This window comes from Alligator mississippiensis, chromosome 3 (assembly GCF_030867095.1).
Source record: "Alligator mississippiensis isolate rAllMis1 chromosome 3, rAllMis1, whole genome shotgun sequence".
Taxonomy (NCBI): Eukaryota; Metazoa; Chordata; order Crocodylia; family Alligatoridae; genus Alligator; species Alligator mississippiensis.
In genome coordinates, this window is record NC_081826.1 from 98,829,720 (window position 1) to 98,852,056 (window position 22,337).

The window sequence follows — 22,337 nt, forward strand, 5'->3', positions numbered from 1 at the left end:
CCTTTAAAATCACACCTACCAGTGGCACCCTCAAACACACTTTCTTTAGTATAGCTATATCAGTATGGTGCTGCTAGAGACCTACTTGGATCTGGTACTCAGCAACACTAGTTAAACTTATGGTATGTCTACATAGTACAATGTAGGACCATATAGAAATAAGATGCTAGGTCTAAGCAAGCTACCTGCCTAAAATGCCATGTTACTTTGGCTACAGGGCTTCCAGTTTAGGAGGCGGCAGTGTTTGAGTGCTGCACTGCCTGGTGAGTTAAGCTTACAATGTAGACATGCCCTAAAGCATATTTACACTACCAGAGTAGTATAAAAAAAGCTTTGCACATCTCAGCCCCAGGGCTTGAACCTGTGATGTGCCAAGAAGTCTCAAATTCAGCTGGCCTTAGTAGGAATAGGGGCTTTCAGCACTTCAGAGGATGCAGCCCTTAAACATGATGGAGGGCCTTCTTCCTACAGAACTGGCCTCTGTTTTCAACCTACATATCATTTTCTGTGCACTGTATTGCACCAGAAATCCTTGGAAGCACTTGGAAGTCCTAGAAGCTCCTGAATTTTTACTGAATTGATCTTTAGTTCATTATACTAAAAAAATATGCCCCTTTAAGTTGATCTGATCTTCTTTTCATGTATCTCAGGGTAAAAGGTAAGTTCAGCTCTGATCTATAATGATGACAAATCCTTGGCAGATTTTTAATTAGTGAATATTTCTTAAAATGTATAACAGTCCTTTGCTTTCCTATCCATGTGAATTTTATATTAAACTCTTGTATTCCTGGCTAGTGAAAGAGCATGACTATAATTAATTTCTGAATAACTGGCTGTAAAGCAGTTAGGGTATTGATTACTATCTTCTTCACTTAGACTTCAATACACTCACCAGTAATGCAGAGATGATGGATTTACATTAGGCTAAGAGACTTTGTTTATTCCCCATCATCATAATTAATTTAGAAAAAATACTATTTCATAGGATTGAAAAATAATGTGTTAAATTTTAGAGATACAGCAGTTTTCCTGACATTCAGAATACCACCAAGCTTTCTCTTTGATCCAGAAATCATCTTTCCTATCAAAGGTTTTGTTAATAGAAGAGATTACTCATCACAGCCTTTGAGTCCTGAAGCTACTCCCCTTTAAATCAATAGCAAAAACTCCCACTGACTTTGATGGTGACAGGACAAGGACCTCCATCCTCAAGTCTCACTAGAAGTTCACTTAATTTTCCACTTCTAAAAAATAGCTGGTAGTGGAATAATAACTCCAGTAGGAAGGGGCTTGGCAAGCTGTGCTTGATTGGTTCTGTGTAGTGCTGCTTCATGCACAGTTCAGACTTTTGAAGGTGACAGCAGAGTTCCTATGTTCAGGATGCATTACTGTGGAGAGGAGAAATAAAAACTTTCATCCTCTTTGTTATAGCTGTTACTTTTAGTAATAAAAATGTATTCTACATAAATGATAAGTAGTTACCTTTCTCCTCCTTTTCAGTTCTCTAGATTTACAATAACATTTAATTATGAAACAAGCCAGTTAAAAGCAGCTAATATGGAACTGCCATATTTGTTCTGACAATATGAAACAAATCCTTGAGAACTTAGTTAATGGGAACCATACTTTGAAGGCAAGTGGTAAAAATAGTAGGGGTGTGTAAAATGGGTGTATTCGATTCAGATTCAGCCTGAATTGGGGACAGTGATTTGATTCTTTGATTCGGATTACTGTCTCCGATTTGATTTGGCCAAATCTGAATCTGAAGATTCGAATCTGATTCGGAGATTTGGCCATAGACACAGCTTTAGATGTTTTTTCTACATACCTTGATGTACCAGGTGTAGCTTGTGAATGCTGCAATGCTGGGGTGGATGAAGCATCCCACAAAAGCCCCCCCCAAACGTGCTTGGTGGCAAACCTGGAAGTGGACTGTAAGTACTTCCGGTTCACTTCCAGGTCCACCAGGGAGTGTGCTGGCCCCCCCCCCCCACTTGGCTTGGTGATTGGCCAAGGGGGGAACGCAGGTGCCCCCCCCCCCCTCGACCAAGGAGGCACCAGTTGCCAAGCCAGGGAGCCATGGGAGGGGACCCCCCACGTGCTACCTGGCAGACCTGGAAGTGGACCGGAAGTACTTCTGGTCCACTTCCGGTTCTGCTGCCAACCAACTGGGGATGCCCTGAGCTGCCAACCAACTGTGGGATGCTCCATCTGCCCTAGCACCTCAGCCACCAGGTACCTTGAGGTATGTAAAAAAACCATTTAAAACTGTGTTTATGTCTGAATTGCCAAATCTTTCCAAATCTCTCTGAATTGATTCAGAGGGTTCCGATTCAATTCAGAGAGATTAAAGGGTCTCTTGATTCAATCTGGATTTGGAAATTCAGGCACTGAATTGGGCCAAATCTCTGCTGAATTGAATCAGGGACCAAAGTTTTGCACAGCCCTAAAGAATAGGACTTTCCCCTCATTTGGAACAGGTCTGTGCTACAAAGTTTGCAGGTATAGCTATTTTGGCTAGAACAGTGGTGCCAACAGTGGAATGAATGAATGATGCAGGGGCTGGTCCATGGTCTGGATCTGGTCTGTAGGCTTGATCTAGTGTACAGGGCTGGTCCAGCAAGTGGCCTCAGCCCTTGCTCTGTGGCCCCATGGCAGCTCGAACCCACAGACTTGCCCTGTGCACAGGGCAATGTCATCTGGCTCACTTAGAAATGTTATAGCAGGGGAGCAGTGGCAGCATTAATTGCTACCCCATTACCCAATTTCTGGATCTGGGGAGAGCCCTGCAGGCCAGATGACATAGTTCCATGGGCCAGAGGTAGAGCACTACTGGGCTAGAAGATAAAAAGAAGATGACCACCCGCAGCAAATGAACCTTTGCTGAACAACTGGCCTGCTGTGGACAGCACTATACTGACAGACAGGATTCTGCAGTTTGGTTTATGGGCCATTTATAGACATTAAGTTTTTTTAGGTTTAATCCAGGCTACAGCTGTCATATATACACATGGACATCTGTAGTCCAAATTAAAATTGGCTCCAGTTTGAATTAACTAATCCTTATTGAATGAGGATTAAAGTTAATGCAGACTAGGGCAGTCCAAATTAGGCAGTTTAAATTGTATTACTTAACATATATATATAGCATTGCTTTTAGGAAAAACAGTATTTGGGAACTCAGATAAGCATTGGAAATATCAATCTTCTCAAGGGAAACTATTGGGTTTTTGCAACACAACAGAGGCTATAAGGCACAAAGTAACACCTTCACAAAGTCAAATGTGGGTGCATCTACAGGTGCATTTAAGTGCAACTAAATTTAAGGTGCATTAAGCTAATGCACATTAAGTGATTTTTGGCAGGTGTCTACACATGCAGAGACTTGGCACTGGCAGCCATTTAGGAAATGCTGATCCCTGGCCAGCCCCTTCTCTGGCCACATGCCCAGCGTAGGAGCAGCACACAGCATCTCCCTCCTTGTTCACCTTTCCTCCCCATGCCAGGGCTGCTCCTGCCCCTGCCCCTGCCCCTGCCAGAGACCCAGTGCCCTGCTGCTCCAGCCCAGCTCCTGCCAGCGATGACCAGGCCATGGTGCTGGTTCTGCTGGTCCCAGCAGGCACTCCCCTGCCCAGGCTCCAGGACATCCACACACCCACCAGCAGGGACCAGGGCACTAGCTGCAGGAGGCCCTGCCCAACCCCCTCCTCCTGCACTCCCCGCTGCAGCCCGCTTGCCCCACCACTCACATCTCACTTTCTACTCATCCTCAGTACCACTCTCAGGACACGCACACTGGTAAAACAAAAAAACTTTATTGCCCTCACAACATCCCCATCCCTCTCCACTCCCCAAACAGAACCCCATCATCCCTCAAACAACAGAGCTCCTCCACCACCAACAATAAAAAACTGCTTACAAGTAGCAAACTATATACAAGGTGAAAACTATATACAAGAGGAAATATATTTACACAATTTTGGGTCTTCAAACCCCGAGTGGGGGGCTGTTGTAGGCCCAGGGCAGGAGACCAGCACCCCAGTCTCTGCACTAAAGGGCAGACCCGGCACTAAAATTAGTGCCTGGTTGTGTTTTCACATGCATTAATTTGATACCTGCACTTGCAGGTATCAAATTTAGGCGCGATTAGCTTAAGTTAATGTGCCTTAAGGGTACACATGTGTAGACACATGCCATAATGCACATTAACTTAGGCTAATGCACATTAACATGTCTCATGTAAATGCACTCAGTATGAGTATTCTGACTAAGCCCTTATCCCTGCCCATGCCCATGGGATACTGGTCTGTGAAAAAGGGGCAATCCCCCTTGATTATCTATTAGCCCTTAATTCAAATTTATATTTGATTCAAACTGTGTGATGCAAGTCAGTTAACATGGTTTAGAAAATGGTGAACATATCTACAGTGTTTAGGGAGGTGTTACTACAGCATCAGAAAAAAAACCATCTGTCAGCATACACTGCATTTGCACTAGGGACTCTGTTTACTTTCTGGCTCTGAGCAGAGGGTTTTCAATGCCGACCTGCTCAGGACAGGTACTTTGTGTAAGCAGCTGCAGCTGTATGAAGTACGCAAAGGTGGAATTCATTGTTGCTCTTGTACCTCTTTTATTTAGGGGTTATTGGAAACTTTTATAGCTCCCCAATACAGGCTAAGTTAGCCTGAGAGCCACCCTAATGTGCTCGTACCCCCTTTGTGGGACTGACCAGTGTCTGACCCAGAGCACAGGCAATCAACTTCCAGCTGACTGATTAAGTTCCCCAGGGAGGATTGTCATAAAGCTGAATCCTTGATAGAGAGCTTCAGCATGTATGCAAAACATCTTTAGCTGCACAGGTTTTTAAGATCACAAGAGCAGCTCTTGTGAACATCTTTTCTAGCTAGCTGTTATCGAAGGAAGGAATGCAAATGTACTGTTTCTACGATTCAGCAACCATGTAGAATATTATTAAAATCAAATTATCGTTTGCTGTTATATTTTTTCTGACACTGTAAGCAAAAAGATTGTAGGAGGAATTATAATATTATTGATTATGACACATAACCTTTTTTGATCCAAGTGATTAATCCAAATCCCAAGCCCTTTTCCCCTTCATTAGGAGGACACATTGACTGACAAACTTAGAAATTCTCTTTCTGAGCTGATGTTCCTATGAAGGGATCAGGTACTCCTTGGATGTAATCCTGTATATTTACAAAAAATAAACATGAAATCTTGGTTCCCTAAACACATGAGGAATCAAACAACAGAAGACCATTTCTTTTGCTCACAGGTCCAAGCTGCAATCAAATCAATCCCCTGCCCCTGAATTTGTCATCAGACTCATTAAATAGCTCTGCGGACAGCATAAATTAGCCACTGCTTAGGCTTTCATGCAGTTTAATTCTGGAGTAGAGGTTTTACATTATTTCAGCTGCCGTTAGACACAGGGGCACTTAATTTTTCCTTCATTTAACTTGAATAGAAGATGGATAGCATTGCCAATAGCTTCAGGGAACTGTACAATTTCTTCTAGATGATGCAAAGTCATAGCTATCTAGGGCAGTTTCCCTTCATATGATGCTATAAAGGCTACACTAGAACACTGCACAGAGCTCTGGACATTTCAAGGAAGCTCAACAGAAGTGATCAAGGAAAGATTAAATAATCTTACCACACATATGTGTGCGGGCCGGGTGCGAATCCGCGGCCCTTGTTGCGCTGCACGCGGGCTGTGGCCGGCAGCCCGGGCACGCCGGGTCGGAGAGGGCGGGCGCCGAGCTAGAATTAGGCACAGACATGTAATGGTAGATTTTAAGATTGTTTACTTACACCGGGATGGTTGCGGTGCAGGCTGGAAAACTTGCTTGAGTTGCGGTTACAAACAAAAAGAACACGAACAATCACGTGGAGTTTGCTAGGCTCCACGCAAACAGAACTCCGGATGTCCTGGACAAGCGCGCCACCGAAATGGAAACTCGTAGATACGTCTTATAATTTTTCGTTCGAAGACAGGAAGAGGTGGGCAGTGGATCAGGCCGCCAAACTCCTCTGGATCTCACACAAGGTTTCTATTGCCCTGCTGCGTACCCAGAGTTCCCACGAGATCGATGTGGAGTCCTCCTCGGCTTGGGCGGAAACCACTCAAGCCTCTTATACGGCTAGCAGGCCAATCGCTAGCCACCACGTGGGAATAATTTAGAACTAGCCAATAGCGGGGAACAAATTTGCATACGGGTGGCGGGAACTCCTTTGCACTGTGCATTTCTGTCGCAACTTGAGAAATGCACCCTGCAAAGACAGCTGCAAAGTGGCGGGAACTTTTCCCTTGCACGCGGGTTCTCTATGAAGCAAAACTCCACCGTGCAATGAAGCTGTAATCCCACGGGGATAATTCTAGTGCTGAAGCACACACAAAATCATACCTTTGGGTCATGACAATATGTATGAATCATAGAATCATAGAAAATTAGGTTTGGAAGGGACATCAGGAGGTCATCTAGTCCAACCCCCTTCTCAAAGCAGGACCACCCCCAACTAGATCATCCCAACCAAAGCTTTGTCTAGGTGGATCTTAAAAACCTCCAAGGATGGAGGTTCTGCAACCTCTCTGGGTAACCTGTTTCAGTCTTTTCCTACCTTCCTAGTGAGAAAATTCTTCCTAATAGCTAATCTAAACTTTCCCTGCTGCAACTTAAGACCATTGCTCCTTATTCTGTCATCTGCCACCACTGAGAACAATCTAGCTCCATCCTCTTTTGAACCCCTCTTCAGGTAGTTGAAAGCTGCTATTAAATCCCCTCATAGCCTTCTCTTCTCTGGACTAAACAAGCCTAGTTCCCTCAGCCTCTCCTTACAAGTCATGTCCCCCAGTCCCCTCACCATTTTTGTTGTCCCCCACTAGACTCTCTCCAACTTGTCTGCATCCTTTCTGTAGTTGGGGGCCCCAAAACTGAACACAGTACTCCAGATGTGACCTCGCCATTGCTGAATCCAGGGGAATAGTCACTCCCCTGGACCTACTGGCAACACACTTGCCAATGCAGACCAGTATGATGTTGGCCTTCTTGGCAGGAAGGGCACACTTCTGGCTCATAGTCATCTTATTGTCCACTGTAAATCCCAGGTCCTTTTCTGCAGAGCTGCTGTCCAGCCAGTCAGCCCCCAGCCTGTACTGGTACATGGGACTGTTCCAACCTAAGTGCAGGACTTTGCACTTGGCCTTGTTGAACCTCATGAGATTTCTTTTGGCCCAATTCTCCAATTTGTCTAAGTCACTCTGAATCCTAGCCCTACCCACCAGCATATCTACTACTCCCCACCCCGTTTGGTGCCATCTGCAAACTTGCTGAAGGTGCGCTCCATCCCATCTTCCAGATTGTTGATGAAGACATTGAACAAAACTGGTCCCAGGACTGACCCCTGGGGCACTCTACTTGAAACTGACTACCAAGTAGACATTGAGCCATTGATTATTACTCTCTGATCCTGATGCTCCAGGCAGTTTTCTATCCACCTTACAGTCCATTCATCCAGCCCATAATTCCTTAGTTTGCCTGCAAGAATGTTGTGGGAGACCGTATCAAAAGCCTTGCTAAAATCAAGGGATACCACATCCACTGGTCTCCCCACATCCACAAAGCCAGGCATCTCATCGTAGAAAGCAATCAGGTGACTTGCCTTTGGTGAATCCATGCTGACTGTTCCTAATCACCCTTTTCTCCTCCAAATGCTTTGAGATGGATTTCTTGAGGATCTGCTCCCTGATTTTTCCAGGGATTCAGTTGAGGCTGACTGGCCTGTAGTTCCTTAAATCCTCCTTTTCCCCATTCTTAAATGTGGGCACTATGTTTGCCCTTTTCCAATCATCCGGGACATCTCCTGATCACCATGAGTTTTCAAAAATGATGCCCAGTGGCTCTGCAGTCACATCAGCCAACTCCCTCATCACTCTTGGATTCATCCCATCTGGCCCCATGGACTTATATATGTCCAGTTTTCCTAAACTGTTCCTAACCTGTTCTTTTGCCACTGTTGGCTGCTCCACTGCTCCCCAAATTATGCTGCCTGGTGCAGTAGTCAGGGAGCTGACCCTAGTACACTCCAAAAACTTCCTGGGTTGCCTGTGCACTGCTGTATTGCCTTCCCAGCAGATGCTGGGGTGATTGAAATCCCCCATGAGACGCAGGACTTGTGATCAGGAAACTTCTGCTAGCTGTTTGAAGAAAGCCTCATCCACCACTTCCTTCTGGTCTGGTGGTCTATAGCAGACACCACCATGACAACATTCTTGTTGCTCTTCCCTCTGACCCGAACCCAGAGACTTTCAACAGGCCTATCTCCAGTTTCACAGTGGAGCTCTGAGCAATCATACAGCTCTTTTACATACAGTGCAACTCCTCCTCTTCTCCCCTGGCTGTCCTTCCTGAACAGTTTGTACCCATCCATGATAGTGCTCCAGTCATGTGATCTACCCACCAAGTCTCTGTTATTTCAATCACGTCACAGTTCCGTGACTGTGCAACAACTTCCAGTTCTTCCTCCTTATTTCCCAGTCTCCGTGCATTTGTGTAAGGCATCTGAGATAACTAGTCAATTGTCCTGATTTCTCAGGAGGTATGAGAGCACCTCCCTTGTTGCCCCCTGCTGCCTGCTCTTCCTCCAGATCTTCTGCTTCCCCACTTACCTCAGGGTTCTTGTCTCCATCCCCTGGGGAAACTACTTTAAAGCTCTCCTTACTAGGTTAGCAAGCCTGTCTGTGAAGATGCTCTTCCTTCTCTTTGTCAGGTGGATCCCATCTCTTTCCAGCAATCCTTCTTCTTGGAAGAACATCCCATGGTCAAAGAAACCAAAGTCCTGCTGGTATCACTACCTGCACAGCCAGGTATTGATCTGCTGGATGCACTGCTTCTGCCTCGGCCCTTTCCCTTGAGTGGAAGGATTGATGAGAACACAACCTGAGCCCCAGACCCCCTCACCCTTGCACCCAGAACCCTGTAGTCACTTTTGATATGTTGGGGGTTTCTCTTGGCAGTATCATTGGTGCCTACATGGATGAAAGACGTTGACAAGTATTTGAAGATGGAAAGATATTATTATTATTATTATTATTATTATTATTACTATTATTATCATTATTAATAACATCAAGAATGTTAGCATCAGTAGTTCCAGAAGTAACAAGGAGTAATAAGATGACAATGAGAAAAATAAAGTTTGAAAAATTTGGAAAAAATTTCTAACTGTACATAAGTCAAATGGTGAATCACTTAAAATTAGACAGATCATTTTTCCAACTCTGTCTTCTGTGACTATTATATTCAGTTTTCTAAATTGCTTAAGTTAAAAAGTAGTGTGTAAAATATATGGGATTAAAATAAATTTGGAATACTTGAGTTTTAATGAGGTTTGAGCACAGAATGCCAAAGGTTACCCTTGTCATGTGCAACAATTCACACTCAAACCTTATGGTGTTGGCAGTCCACAACAGTGAAACAATTTAATGAGATAAATATTGGGACTGGAACAAAACTGTCGGTTGTGAAGCAGCAGATTGGATTCTAGATATGAAATACGCACTTCTGAAGGATTTGCTGTTAATCAGGCAATGAAATCACCATTCCAGGAAAGATGCAGAAGTTATTTAAAAAAACTGACAGTGGTTCTTTGCTAGAGGCGAAGAAGAAAATATCCAAAAAGTTTTTCTCACATTATGCCATTCATGATTGAGGATCCTCCAGTTCCCATGCAGGTCAGGAATGGATATGGTGGTTGAAGCAGTTTTTAGGCATTATGGCTCAGATTCTTAATTGGGTTAAATCAACAATGCTTTGTTGATTTCAAGAAGAACTTGATGATAAAGGCCTCTCTTGATTTAAACCAGCTGAGAACTGGGCCCATCATGTGGGAACATCCATTAATACTCTATGGGCAAGTCTACACTTGCATTAATGTGCTTTTGTTACTGGGCATTAAATTTAGTACCTCTAATGTGAGGTACTACATAAATGTGCATTAGGCTGCCCTAATGTGAGGTAGCAAAAGTACATGCTTTTTTAGTGATGTGTAATGCACAGTATCTTCTTCTACTGTGCATTATTGTATTAGCATGGTTTTTTACGCACTGTTTTAGGTGCAGTAGAATAGGCTACTGCAGATTAAAGTGCACATATAGAAGCATTTATGGGGTGCATCCACAGGAGATGCTGACTGCACAGTAGCCTGATACTACTGTGCAGTAATGTCATGTGGCAAAAAACATACCAAAATGCTATTACACAGTAGTACTAGTGCTAGGCAGAAGCAACTGTGCAGTGATGATAGACTCTGGTTACTCCAGTAATTCCAGTTACTGCGCATTTATTTAGTACTTGCTTATACAACAACTAAATAAATGCACAGTAACTGCTACACAATAGCATCTTGTGTTGACACATCCACTGAGAGTTTGTAGTGTTTGGCAGGCTCTTCAAGTTAGAAAATAATTTTGAGATTAAAATTACACACTTTCCTCAGAACTGTCCGCCACTTCATAAATTAAAGACACATTAAAGGGAGACAAATAGTTTTTTGGGGATATCTGGACCTGATAAAGACATGTTTGTGCTTGACAGCTTATCTAACATCACCCAACCCTGCAGTTGGTTCAATAAAAGAAAGCACCCCACAAGAAATCCTTGCCCCTCATATATTTCCAGGACCATCACACTACAACATGACTCCAGCCTTACTATATTAAGTGAATTGATTACTATCCAGTTACATTTTATAGAAATGAGCTTACTCAGATGAAACTTCTGCAATCCAAGTTTCTAGTGACTGCTTTGTAAGTGATGCCCTACAAAACTGTGGGACCCCATCCTTGGCACATAGGCTGCTTGCAGATGAACCCCTCCCCCCAAAATGGTGCTTTACTTTAAACTTGGCATGCTCCTGCACTGAGCTCAAAATATGCCCAGAAGAAGCATTGTGTTAGTTGCACCCAGCTTTCCTAACATCTGTATAGATTGGGCACTTTAGTGGGGCTATTTTGATGCTTTTATCTAAAAGCTGATTGAATAAGCTTTAGCTAAAAGAGCCCAAAAGCTCTGCTGAAACACCCAATCTGTACAGATTCTATAGAGGTAGGTGGAAGTAACATTATGCTGCATCCAATAAAGTACTTTTCCCACCCCCAACGTGTGTCAGCACTTACAAAGCTCAGCATGACTTTCTGGGAGTCAACTTGTCAGGCTGTACTGATTTACCTGTAGCTAAAAATGTATTCCTCTAAGACTACCAATAAATTAATTATCTTTTGGGGTTTTTTGGGGCTGTTCAGGCATCAGTAATTGTGTTCTAAACAACACAGTCTGCTTCTACCTTAATTTATTTTTGTTATTCCTTCTGACTTTCCTACATCATAAATATATTGATATTGAATATAAATATAATTAAAAGATGAAAAATAATTGTACATTTGAGTTCAGAACAAGGTGTCCTCTGATTTCAATCAGTCAAGAGACTGATATCTGCTTGAGGACACTATTCTGTTCTTATTCTTTTCACTAATTCATTAGAGGTACCAATATTGTACAAACCAAAGCCTGTTATAAACAAAAAACAAGGAAACCTGCTGCACAAAAAGAAAGAAAAATTCTGGGAGGAACTTTTCTACTGCTTGCTGCAGAAGTGCTTATACTTCTGGTAAATGTTTATGAAGTATGAATATTGTTCTCTAATATATTATCTAGCCAATGAATACAAACAGCCAACAATTAAAATAGGACACACAATTAAGAGAGTAATCTTGAGCAATTTTGTTTCTACTCACAAGATAAAAAGATACTCTATTATTTGTAGAAGTAACATGCTTAATTTTGCTGCTCCAAGAATCCCATATTAAATTTAAGGCATAGAATCATAGAAAATTAGGTTTGGAAGGGACCTCAGGAGGTCATCTAGTGACCAGCCCCCTGCTCAACCCTCACCCCAACTAGATCATCCCAGACAAGGTTTTGTCTAGCCAGGTCTTAAAAACCTCCAAGGATGGGGATTCCACAACCTCTCTGGGAGCACATCTACATGAGATGCTGACTGCGCAGTAGCTCAATACTACTGTGCAGTAGCGTCACTTGGCAAAAACCGTGGTGTGGCACTACTGCACAGTAGTATTGGGCTACTTTGTAGTAGTGTCACAAAAAAGGCATTCACTGGCAGTACTGCACAGTAACTTAGATTACTGCACATTTATTTACTACTTGTTTATTCAAGTACTCAATAAATGCACAGTAACACCTGTGCAGTAGCATCTTTTGTAGACATTGCCTGGGTAACCTATTCCAGTACTTTACTATTTTCCTCATGAGAAAGTTTTTTCTAATATCTAACCTAAACTTTCCTTGCTACAACTTGAGACCTGTATGGTCAGGTACAGACATTACACTTTTGTCAGGATAAGTCAGTGTTCTCCAACCTTTTTTTAGTGAAGATCACTTTTTGGCACCCCAGGATCTACCACCCCTCCACCTGCCCTGCCCCTTCCCCACCCTGTCCCTGCCCCACTCCCCACCCCCTGTCCTGCCCACACCCCGCCCTGCTCCCCCTGCCTCCTGGACAAGCTGCCCAGGCTCTGACCCCATTCACCAGCCCAGCCCAGGCAGCAGGTGCTGTGGCTCAGCCCAACCATGTGTGTCCAGCTGCTCCCAATCATAGAGCCTCTGACAGACTGAGATCAACTCTCAGAGGCTCCACAATCAACCAGTTGATTGAGATCGACTGGTCAGTGATCTCTGGTATAAGTGATTGGAAACTGGTCTATATCTGTAACAGAGCAGAAGTTCTGCACATGTAGACTGGTTTAAAATGGTGGATCCTAGTCTAACATTTGCTCCCACAACCAAAGGGTAAATGTGCATTCTGTTTGTATGAAAACAGACTAGGAGAAAAGATCACTTTAATGTATAAACAGAAAAACAAGTAAGTAACTGCCATACAAAAGACAAGGCTCTTAACATTTTGCTATTAAATCTGGGAGACTTATTTAATGATTAGTGAAACCTAAGGGCTTTTTCCCAGAGAGAAAAGTTAAGTTGCAGAATGCAATGTCTATTAAAGCATGGAGAATCTATGAAGCAGTCCAGGGAAATGCATAAATAAAGACAATAACTAGTAAAAAGGGGGAAACTGAAAGCCAGGATTTGTAGCCATTTAACATAAAATTGAACTGTCAATATTATTACAAGAGCTGCAGGAATCTTTAAATGCCCCTTCCTGAATAGTGAAAATGACCCAAATGGTTAGGAAAGATCCACATGAGGAGGGATTTGGTGCCAAGCTTTAAACAAGTCAATATCAATGTATTCTCTGTCCCTTTTTATTATACTATTCATGCATGCCTACAATGAAGCAAAGTTCTCCTAGCCTGATAGAGTGCTGATAACAACAATACTATAGAGAACAACTTAAAAATGATGTGAGAAGGGTATCATATTCTGCGAGAGAGCAGCATCAGATTATGTGGCATTACAATGCACTGTTAATTTAATGAACTTTTTGGCATCCTCAGGAGTGGAACAGGTAGCAGGGAGCTGAAAAAGATGCAGAAATATTTTGAGCAGCAGGGGGTGGTAGTAGTAACTCAAAGTACCTATGAATCGTTACTGTAGAACTCCACTGCTCTGAGATTTGGCAGCTCCTCAGGAAATGTCCCTAAGGTTAAAGGAATGGAACTATTCTATTTATCTGATATTTTTAGCCATCTACATTCCTCCATGCCTGATTTGGATCTAGAGGGATGCAGCAGTGTCGCTTTGGATTGGAACACACTGTGGGAGCCTCTGGGGATTTTTTAAAGTACCTAAAGCAGGTGTTACTGCTTTCTCTGCTGTTCCTGGGGGAAGGGGAAGCTTCAGAGCTGCTTCTGCCCACCCCAGCCAGGCTGCAAAGGGGCTGGGCTCAACTGTGGACAAGGACAGGGGCAAAAGCACAGCAGAGTAGTTTTTGCCTCCCTGCCTTGTCCCTTGGGAGCAGGAATGGGGAGGAGGAGCCCCCTGCTCACCTTGCTGTCCCTTTTGGGTCCCCTTCCCCAGCTGAATCCAGTTTATGTGCAGCCCAGCTGGGGAGGGCAAAAGGGGGCATGGAGCTTCCCATGTTTCCCAGGACAGCAGGGAAAACACCAGTGGCAGGTGGGGGAGGGACAGAAAGGGAGGGAAGGAGACATGCCTCTGAGCACAAAGGGGAAGGGAGGGTGAATTTTCACTAGCTTTAGAGACTTAAAAAAGTCCTTTGAGGCTTGTGTGGCTGCCATACCAGTGGAGGGGCAGGAGGTGAGGGGCAGGGGGTGTAGCCACCCCTGCTGTGTGGGATGCTGCTTCCGCACCACTGTTCGGGAAATTTTGGGCCTGACCCTTTCTATGCTGATATCTGTTCTAGCTTGTTCAGCCTGTCACTCTACAGATTACCTGCAAGTCCCTCCAGCATATATTGTCCCACAACCTGAAAAATTAGAAGACTATAGGAAAAGGCTGTCTTGAGATTTCTAGGGTGAAAAGAGATTGGTGTGCAGCTGAACAAAAGACTGCATACTTACCTGTTTGTCAGGGAGCCACAACTACTTTATATCTGGGGGTTTGGAAATGATAAAAGTGGTTTAGGATAGTGCCTGGGAACCTCATTTAGGGATTAGGAATTGTGTAGGTTTCTGGAAGTTAGGAGTGTTATAGATTATATAGCATGGTTTGGAGATGTATGATCCTACCTCAGGAAGGGGGTTGGACAAGATGACCTCTGGAAGTTCCTTACAGCCCTACTTCTCTATGATTCCTATGATTATTAGGATTTGGGCATGTAATGAGTGAAATGGAAGTGCTCCCAGGATTTAAACTAATGGTGGTAGCCATCATCTAGTGCAAAATACTTATGAAGAGACTGCCTGGCTCCACTGCTGAATTCACTAAGGTGGAAAACACATGCTCAATGCCATCCTGGGTCTACCAGCTCTGGGTTGATTCTGCAGAAGTCTCAGGTCAAGGTCAAGTGTGATACAGATACAGGTGGGAGGAAGGAGGGGACAGTATAAAGGACAGGTGGTGGAGCTGAAGCATGCTCTGCTGCTGCCGCTACTGCCATATGGAAACAGGGTGTGCTGGGGGCCAAAATGGCTCTGCATGCTCCTAAACAAGGAACTAGCAGGTGCTTCCCTTCTGTTCCTGTCAGGGTGGCCATCATCAAGGACAGTCCGGTTGTCCTCTGTCCTCTATCGATACTAAACCAGATGCCTTTATGTCCTCTATTTTTCTCTATTTTTCTCTGTTCAGTTGCACACCAATCTCTTGAAGACAGAAATAGAGGACATAAAGGCATCTGGTTTCATATCAACAGAGGACAGATGACAGAGTAGCAATAAACCGGAATGTCCTCAGTGATGGCCATCATAGTTCCTGTGCAACAATGGTTTTATTTTTCTAGTTCCCAAAATAGGGTTTGCCTATTACTTTAAGAAAGAAGCCCCTCTGCTTTCCTTTAAATTTGGCATAGTCCCATTTATGTGAATGGGATTGGCTGTGAATGCAGTATCTCTCACTAAAGAGGGAATGGTCCCTGGCACTTTTACAGGCACTGCACTTCCATAATTGAAGGTTTGGCCCTGAAATGTTACTTTTTTGGTCCATGGTGATCAAACAGAGCAGGTAATGTCCTTGCTCTCAGTAGCCCGATAGAGGTATAAGAAAGAAGGTTCATCACATATTACTAATAACAAAAAATAGTGATGCTGGTGACCTGATTCTCTCTACTTGTGTATTGCTATTCATTCCTGCAGAAGGAAGAAACAGGGAGGGCACATGATAATAGCAATTCCCATGCATGCCAAGGGATACTTACAGGTCTTATCAAACAGATTCTTTAATAGAGCTCAAGCCTTACCTCTGTGGAAATGTTTTTATTGACTTTAATGGCAACAAGAACGGATCCTTTTAATCTACACCATTTATATCCAAATTAAACAAATACAGCTCAAGTCACTCCTCAAATCCCCATACAGGCATGCATGTAGATTTCATAGATTTCATAGACATTTGGGCTGGAAGGGACCCCGGAGGATCATCGGGTCCAACCGGACTGTCCTCAGTGATGGCCACCCTAACAGGAATAGAAGGGAAGCACCTGCTACTTCCTTGTTTAGGAGCATTCAGAGCCATTTTAGCCCCCAGCACACCCTGTTTCCATATGGCAGTGAGAATGTTTCAACTCCACCACCCTTCAGTCCTACCTGTCCTTTATACTGTCCCCTCCTTCCTCCCACCTGTATCTGTATCACACCTGACCTTGACCTGAGGCTTCTGCAGAATCAATTATATGTAAATTATATGTATACATGCATGCAGATATAGAAATAGTATGGATTAAAAGGGTCCAATGAAGTCAATGACAAAAAGTCCATTAAAACAGAGAATAAATACATTTCAAATAAAAATTATCTCCAAGTGAAAGTTTAGTGCAAATTACTTAAGGTTGTTACATTGAGATATAAATGTAAACTGTAAATGTAGAACGACTTCTTCAAGGAAATGTTTTCCTGTAGAAGAATTTAAATACCTTCCTTTTCTGTCATCAAATTATAGTCAGTTATTTTAATTTTTAAAGCTCTAGAATTTGAGCACTGTAAATATGAAGCACATTACTCACACAGAAATGCATCTCATTTCTCAAATAGGCCAATGCATTTTAAAGGAACCACTTGAGGAGGAAGGCATCCTGAATAAGGATGGCAGAAACTTGTTCTTCATGTCAGCTTCTGATATATGGGCTAAGAATGTTGTTCTTTAATTATATTTTTTCAGTGAGGATTGTGATAGTAGGATGCAGCCCTCCCTTCCCTTCCATAGCGCTAAGCTGAGGGGGGCGTGGCCAGGTTCCCAGCAGGATGCTCTGATTAGGGAGGGGTTCGCCCCTCCTCCCCGATCAGCCCAGCAGGGAATTGATAACACAGTGTTTATCACTCCTAACTCAGTGTTTATTACCCTATTAAGAAAACAACAGAGGGACCCCACCTGTTGATTCTGCCTTTGCCCCACCTGCCACAGCACAGACCGTATCCAGCACGTGGTCTTCTAGTTAATGCTGTGTGTCTGTGTAAGGCAGAAGGAATGGGGGATCCCTCCTAAGAGGGGAGGCGTGGGAGCAGAAGCCAGGCAGATGCCTGCAGTCTCTGCTGAGCTCCAGCTAGGGAGCAGAGGGGAGGGGCCAGCCCTGCTGTGGAGCATAGAGCTCCACCCAGGCCAGAGAGCATGCTGGGATGCTGGGGGAGTCTGATTTAACTTAAACCAGCAAGGGGTCTGGGGCAAACATTTGATTTGACCCAAAATAGTTAAGTCTGATACCACATTCAACCAAATTTATCTCAAACCAGTTTCAGCCATTTTCAAACTAGTTTATATGCACTGAACACCTGTTCTATTACAGGTTTAAACCAGTTTCTGATCACTTAAACCAATTTATCTGTAATATCTTTCCCAAGTCTTTAAGTCCTACTTCAGAAAATAGCTTACATTTTGAATGGATGCAGTGGTATGCCATGCTCCTCATTTGACATTAAATTTGTCTTAAATCATTTCTCCATTTCTTACTCTGTAAGGTGAACATTTAGCAATGTTCACTTATTTTATTTCTTAGAGGAGGTAAAGGTTATAACTATTAAAACATATTAAATCTATCACTGAATATTTTTCACAGTCCTTTTTGCTAATGATTGGAGGTGTCCATGTAAGAAGATAAGTTAAAGAAATTTGAACGTATCGGGTTGAAGCCGTTGCACTAGCTGATGCAGTTACATCTGTGTTTCCTAAAAACCCCCTCAAAGCCCCAAATTAAAAATAAAAATACAAAAAAAGCCAGGCTCCAACTAGTACTTCTCCTGGGAACACCTGTGGCAGGAGTTTGGGGGCAAGAAGATAGATGAAGATAGATGAAGTGGTTCCTCTAAGAGTTATTTTCACATTCTTCTTTCTGGGGGTGGGAAGTGAAAGGTTCTGTCTGACATAAAAAGCACACCAAAATCTTAAAGGCCAGAAACACCTGTTTGGATCTCAAAGTAATGGCTAGAACCATCTGCATGAATGTCCTTGATGTTTCCATCAGCATCTGTTCAGTGGATCTGACAATGTTTCTTTTCCCTATGGGCAAAGATACATGAAACAGAAGAGGTGTTTCATGGCATGAACAGAGCTCTGCTCAGATGCTGACGGTTCATGTACTTTCTCCCAGCCCTGCTGCTTCTAAGCTACCATCTCTTTTCTGGACCTTGTGGGCTGGGGGCACTGGAAGTGCCTGTCGCTCCCATCTGGAGTCTGCGGTAAGGTCTTTGTTAGAAAGGTTTAACTTTAGAAGGGGGATGCATTTAGTGGTGGATCCAGGATTTGGCAGGAGGGGGTGCAGGAACAGCCACCTGCACTGCAGGGGTAGCTGCACCCTTTCCTCTCAGCATCCTTCCCCCAACCACCAGTGTGGATGGACCATGCCACTAGTCTCTGGGGATTTTATAAGAGTCCCTAAAGCATGTAAGAATCCTTCTCTGTTCTTCTCCATGCTCAAAAGCACATTCCCTCCCCTGTCTGCTGCTGCTGTTTTCCCCTCTGTCTTGGGGGAGGGAAAAGCTTCAAAGCTGTTCCTGCCTGCTCCAGTCAAGTTGTGCAGAGGCCAGGCTCAGCTGGGAACAGCATTATTGGCAATGGTTTCTTCTCCTCAGGGGACTAGGAAGGGTGGGGGAAACCACCCTTCACCCATTGCTGCTGCTGTGGCTGTTTCCAGTGGAGTCTAGTCTGCCCACAGCCTGGAGCTGCTTTGAAGTTTCCCTCTGTCCCCAGGATGGTGAGGAAAGCAGCAGCGGCAAGTAGGGGAAGGAGAAAGGAAGGATGAGGATGTCTCTCTGAGCATGGAGGGGAAGCAGGAGGAGGAGGATTTTATGTACTTTGTGGACTTTTAAAAAAAGTCACCAGAGGCTCCCACAGTGTGGTTCATTCTAATCCAAAAGCGGAGTACAGCTGTGCTATTGTACCTGCTCTGCATCTACCGCTGCACAAATTATGTTTCTAGTTCTGGTTGAAAGAAAGGATATTTGGGAGTGAGTATTTTAATGCAGTAAACTGCAATAAAGGGTTAAATAAACACATTCACATTTAATCAAATCTTTGACTTTCCATGCAATCAGCAAAACCCTCTTAAAAACAGAACACTATTATATATAATTTTGGATGCTTTGTATTTCACTAGGTTTTGCTAATCTGCAGGTAAAATAAATGAATGTTTATTAACCTATGACAGTATCGGTAGTTTAGAGAGAGTACAGTAGAAGATAAGTTTGTTATTAAAATATCTATAGTAACTTCCTATACATTAATGAACATTTATACTACTCCAGATAAGAACAGAATTTTACCCCAATTAGAACAGAGCAGTTGGCTAAAAATTGGACCTGGCAACAGCATCCTTAACATCATATTTGGTCCATACATAGAAAAGGATCAATGTTTACTAGTTAGGCTGCCTCAGAGAGCTGCTATTCAGTGAGCACACGCTGATGAGACTGACATGATATAGAGAAACCAGTGTGCAACAGATGAGCATTTCTGAGAGTGAGAAAGATTTCCATGTGATAAATTTACTTAGGCTGTGAAAGGACAGGTTAAAATCTTGGAAAAGAGATATAAAAATTCTGCACAACTTTTGTTTAAAATAGAATGACGGTGAGATAAAAATACTCCAATAGTTATTAAAAATTCAGAACTTTCATTCAACAACTCGCTTTACATCTCTCTATCATTTTCTACACAGATTTTCAAACAGTTTTAATATGCTCCACTTACCTGAAACCAGAAACAACCTTTGAATCAGTGTGATGGTATTCCTGGCAGCAAGATTACTTATAAAGGAAATGAAATCTACAGAGCTCTTGCGTAAGGAAATGTCTGGAACATCTAAATCAACAAGAAAGACAGCTGTCTTGTTATTACAACCTTGAATTAGAGTCATTTTCAAATAAATCATCCACTTTCTACGAAAAGACTTTTGAAAAAAAAGATTAAGGAAAAATACTCTTAAATAAAGTAGGCAAACCAGCATGTTCTTAACCCTTTTTGAAAGAATGCATAGTGTAAAATAGATGATAAAGGGATCTGTTTTCAATAGACTAGGTGATTTATTATAAATATTAGTTTAAAAGTGTTTGTCTTGTTACAGGACTTGAACCTAAAGCTATTGTGGAATATCCAAATGATTAAGGCTGTGTTTACATCTCCCTGAAAACCCACATATAGAATTGTTAATAGAGTTGAGGGAACTCAGAGGACAGACCGAGTGGCAAGGGTCAAGTGCACTAGTCCCATCAGCCTGGATGAAACTAGTTTATCACAAGAGAGAATTTTAAATTCTGGGAACAAAAATATGGCTTGGTTGTTAAAAGCAATTCAGAACTAGGTTGGAGTTCTGAAGCCAGCTATCAAGAAAAGTAAAGGATAAGATCAGTAACCACTTTTATGCTAGGAAAGACTTTTGGATTGAGGGGTATTAACTGGAGGTTTGATGATACTAAAAGCCCATTTTATTCTTGTAAATGACATAATTGAAATAGAGTATGTTAAATTACTCTTTAGACCATTACCTCTCTCCCTCTAGTCCACAAAAAATATTAAACCTGCTTTACAAAGGATAGGGGCCTAGTGATACATTTTATCAAAGTACCACTTGAATGCCAGATAATCCCTATTTTGACATATTAAACTTGATTTAAGCAATACCAAACATTTACAGGGAAAAGTTTCTTACAGAGCAGTCTACTATCTTGAAGAGGAGCTAAGCAACTTAGAGAATTAGACCTTTAAGAAAAAGGAACTCAATGAGCACTAATTACTCATTTGCAAATCCAGCTATTTCAAATTTCCCATGGAAACGTCTCTTTCATCTTTGCGTCTTGATTTTCTATCTCCCTACTCCAGATTGTAGCTTTTGGTTGCAATAATGAGAAAGCCTAGCAACTAATATAAAACAGTCAGAGTAATTGATATAACAGGTGCATGGAGCATGGTCATCATCTCTCTCTCATTTGGTCCACAATTAAAAAAATGACTGCAAATATATCAGCTAACACTGCCATTTCATGGTGTGCTCCAACAGTGTTGACCGGAGCTCCTGTAACATCTTGTTTCAGCAACTCAGTGGGCACGTCTACATGTGCTGTATGCTTACTGCGCAGTTAAGCTTTCCCCAGCAGGGCATCTACATGTGCACTGGTTGGGAGTGGGGAGATACCTGAGCTGAATCTGAACGAGCTTGCTTGGGAGCTGGATGCAATATAACCCTGTTAGTGCTTTGCCATGATACTAGCCTGGATGGAGTGCCATGCTACTGTGGCTATATTGCTTCTGGCACTAGAGAGAGATACCTTTGAGCTAGCTTGGCTATAGCTTTACACTTCCACATGCTCTAAAAGCCATCAGAAGCACTGTAAATCTCATTTCACTGAAAAATTCTAGAAATGTTTCCATGTTCTTTATGTCACAGACTATCCCCCATGCAGATGGTCTGGTACACAGTCCAAAATTACATCTTACCAAAATGTTTGTGTCAGAAGAAAAAAAGGGCTAATATAGAAATAATTGTAACTCATACATACAGCTTTTATTTCAGTTCCAGAAAAAATAACTACACAACAATGTCTCTGCAGTCAATTCAGCTTTGAACAACAACAAATATAATTAGATCAAATATATATTGGCTCATCTGGAGGTAAACAGTGAGAAATACCAGTAATAGCCATAGTATTCGGGGTCACTCATAGTATAAAAAGAAATTTTATTTTCATCTAAAAGTTCTGAAAGCCTTAATGTGTTTGCTTGTCAAAAGGGAAAATAGGATGTTTCACTGAACCAAATTATTAAAAAGGACAGCAATCACATTTCTCTCATGAAAAATCATTTTCTATGACAAAACATTTACTTGAAGTTTTTAAAGTAGTCCATTACCTCAGGTATGTGAGCTTAAGAGATTCAAGTTTTTCCATTTATATTTAAAATATCAACTTTCAGATGTAACGGCACTCTTATTCACAATAAATACAATAGACATTATAGGTATATGAGGTGCAACATCATGTCTCCAGAAAACAAGTTTTAATCACTGCTGTCCCTGGCTGACCTGGAGGCCAGGGAAGTCCCAGGACTTCTCCTGTCCCATTCTATGCAGGGGCTTCTGTAAGCAGCAGAGAAGGGTGCCCGGCTTGGCTGGGGCATCAGCAATGCGGGGTGGGGTGGGGGTGGGCATGGAGTGGGCTTTCCAGGAGCTCTTGCTTCCTGCCCAGTTCT

The 22,337-nt window shown here is 42.7% G+C and overlaps 1 protein-coding gene across 1 annotated transcript in view; it reads right to left on the reverse strand.

Annotated features, from left to right (window-relative positions):
- The window catches only part of MC2R (melanocortin 2 receptor), an 85,227-nt gene extending 65,317 nt beyond the window's left edge, over positions 1-19,910 (reverse strand). Inside the window, exon 1 of the mRNA XM_019490615.2 lies at positions 19,845-19,910. The gene's annotated coding sequence lies outside the window, so the exon portion shown is untranslated. The remainder of the gene's footprint in view (positions 1-19,844) is intronic.
- Positions 19,911-22,337: the final 2,427 nt, after the last annotated feature.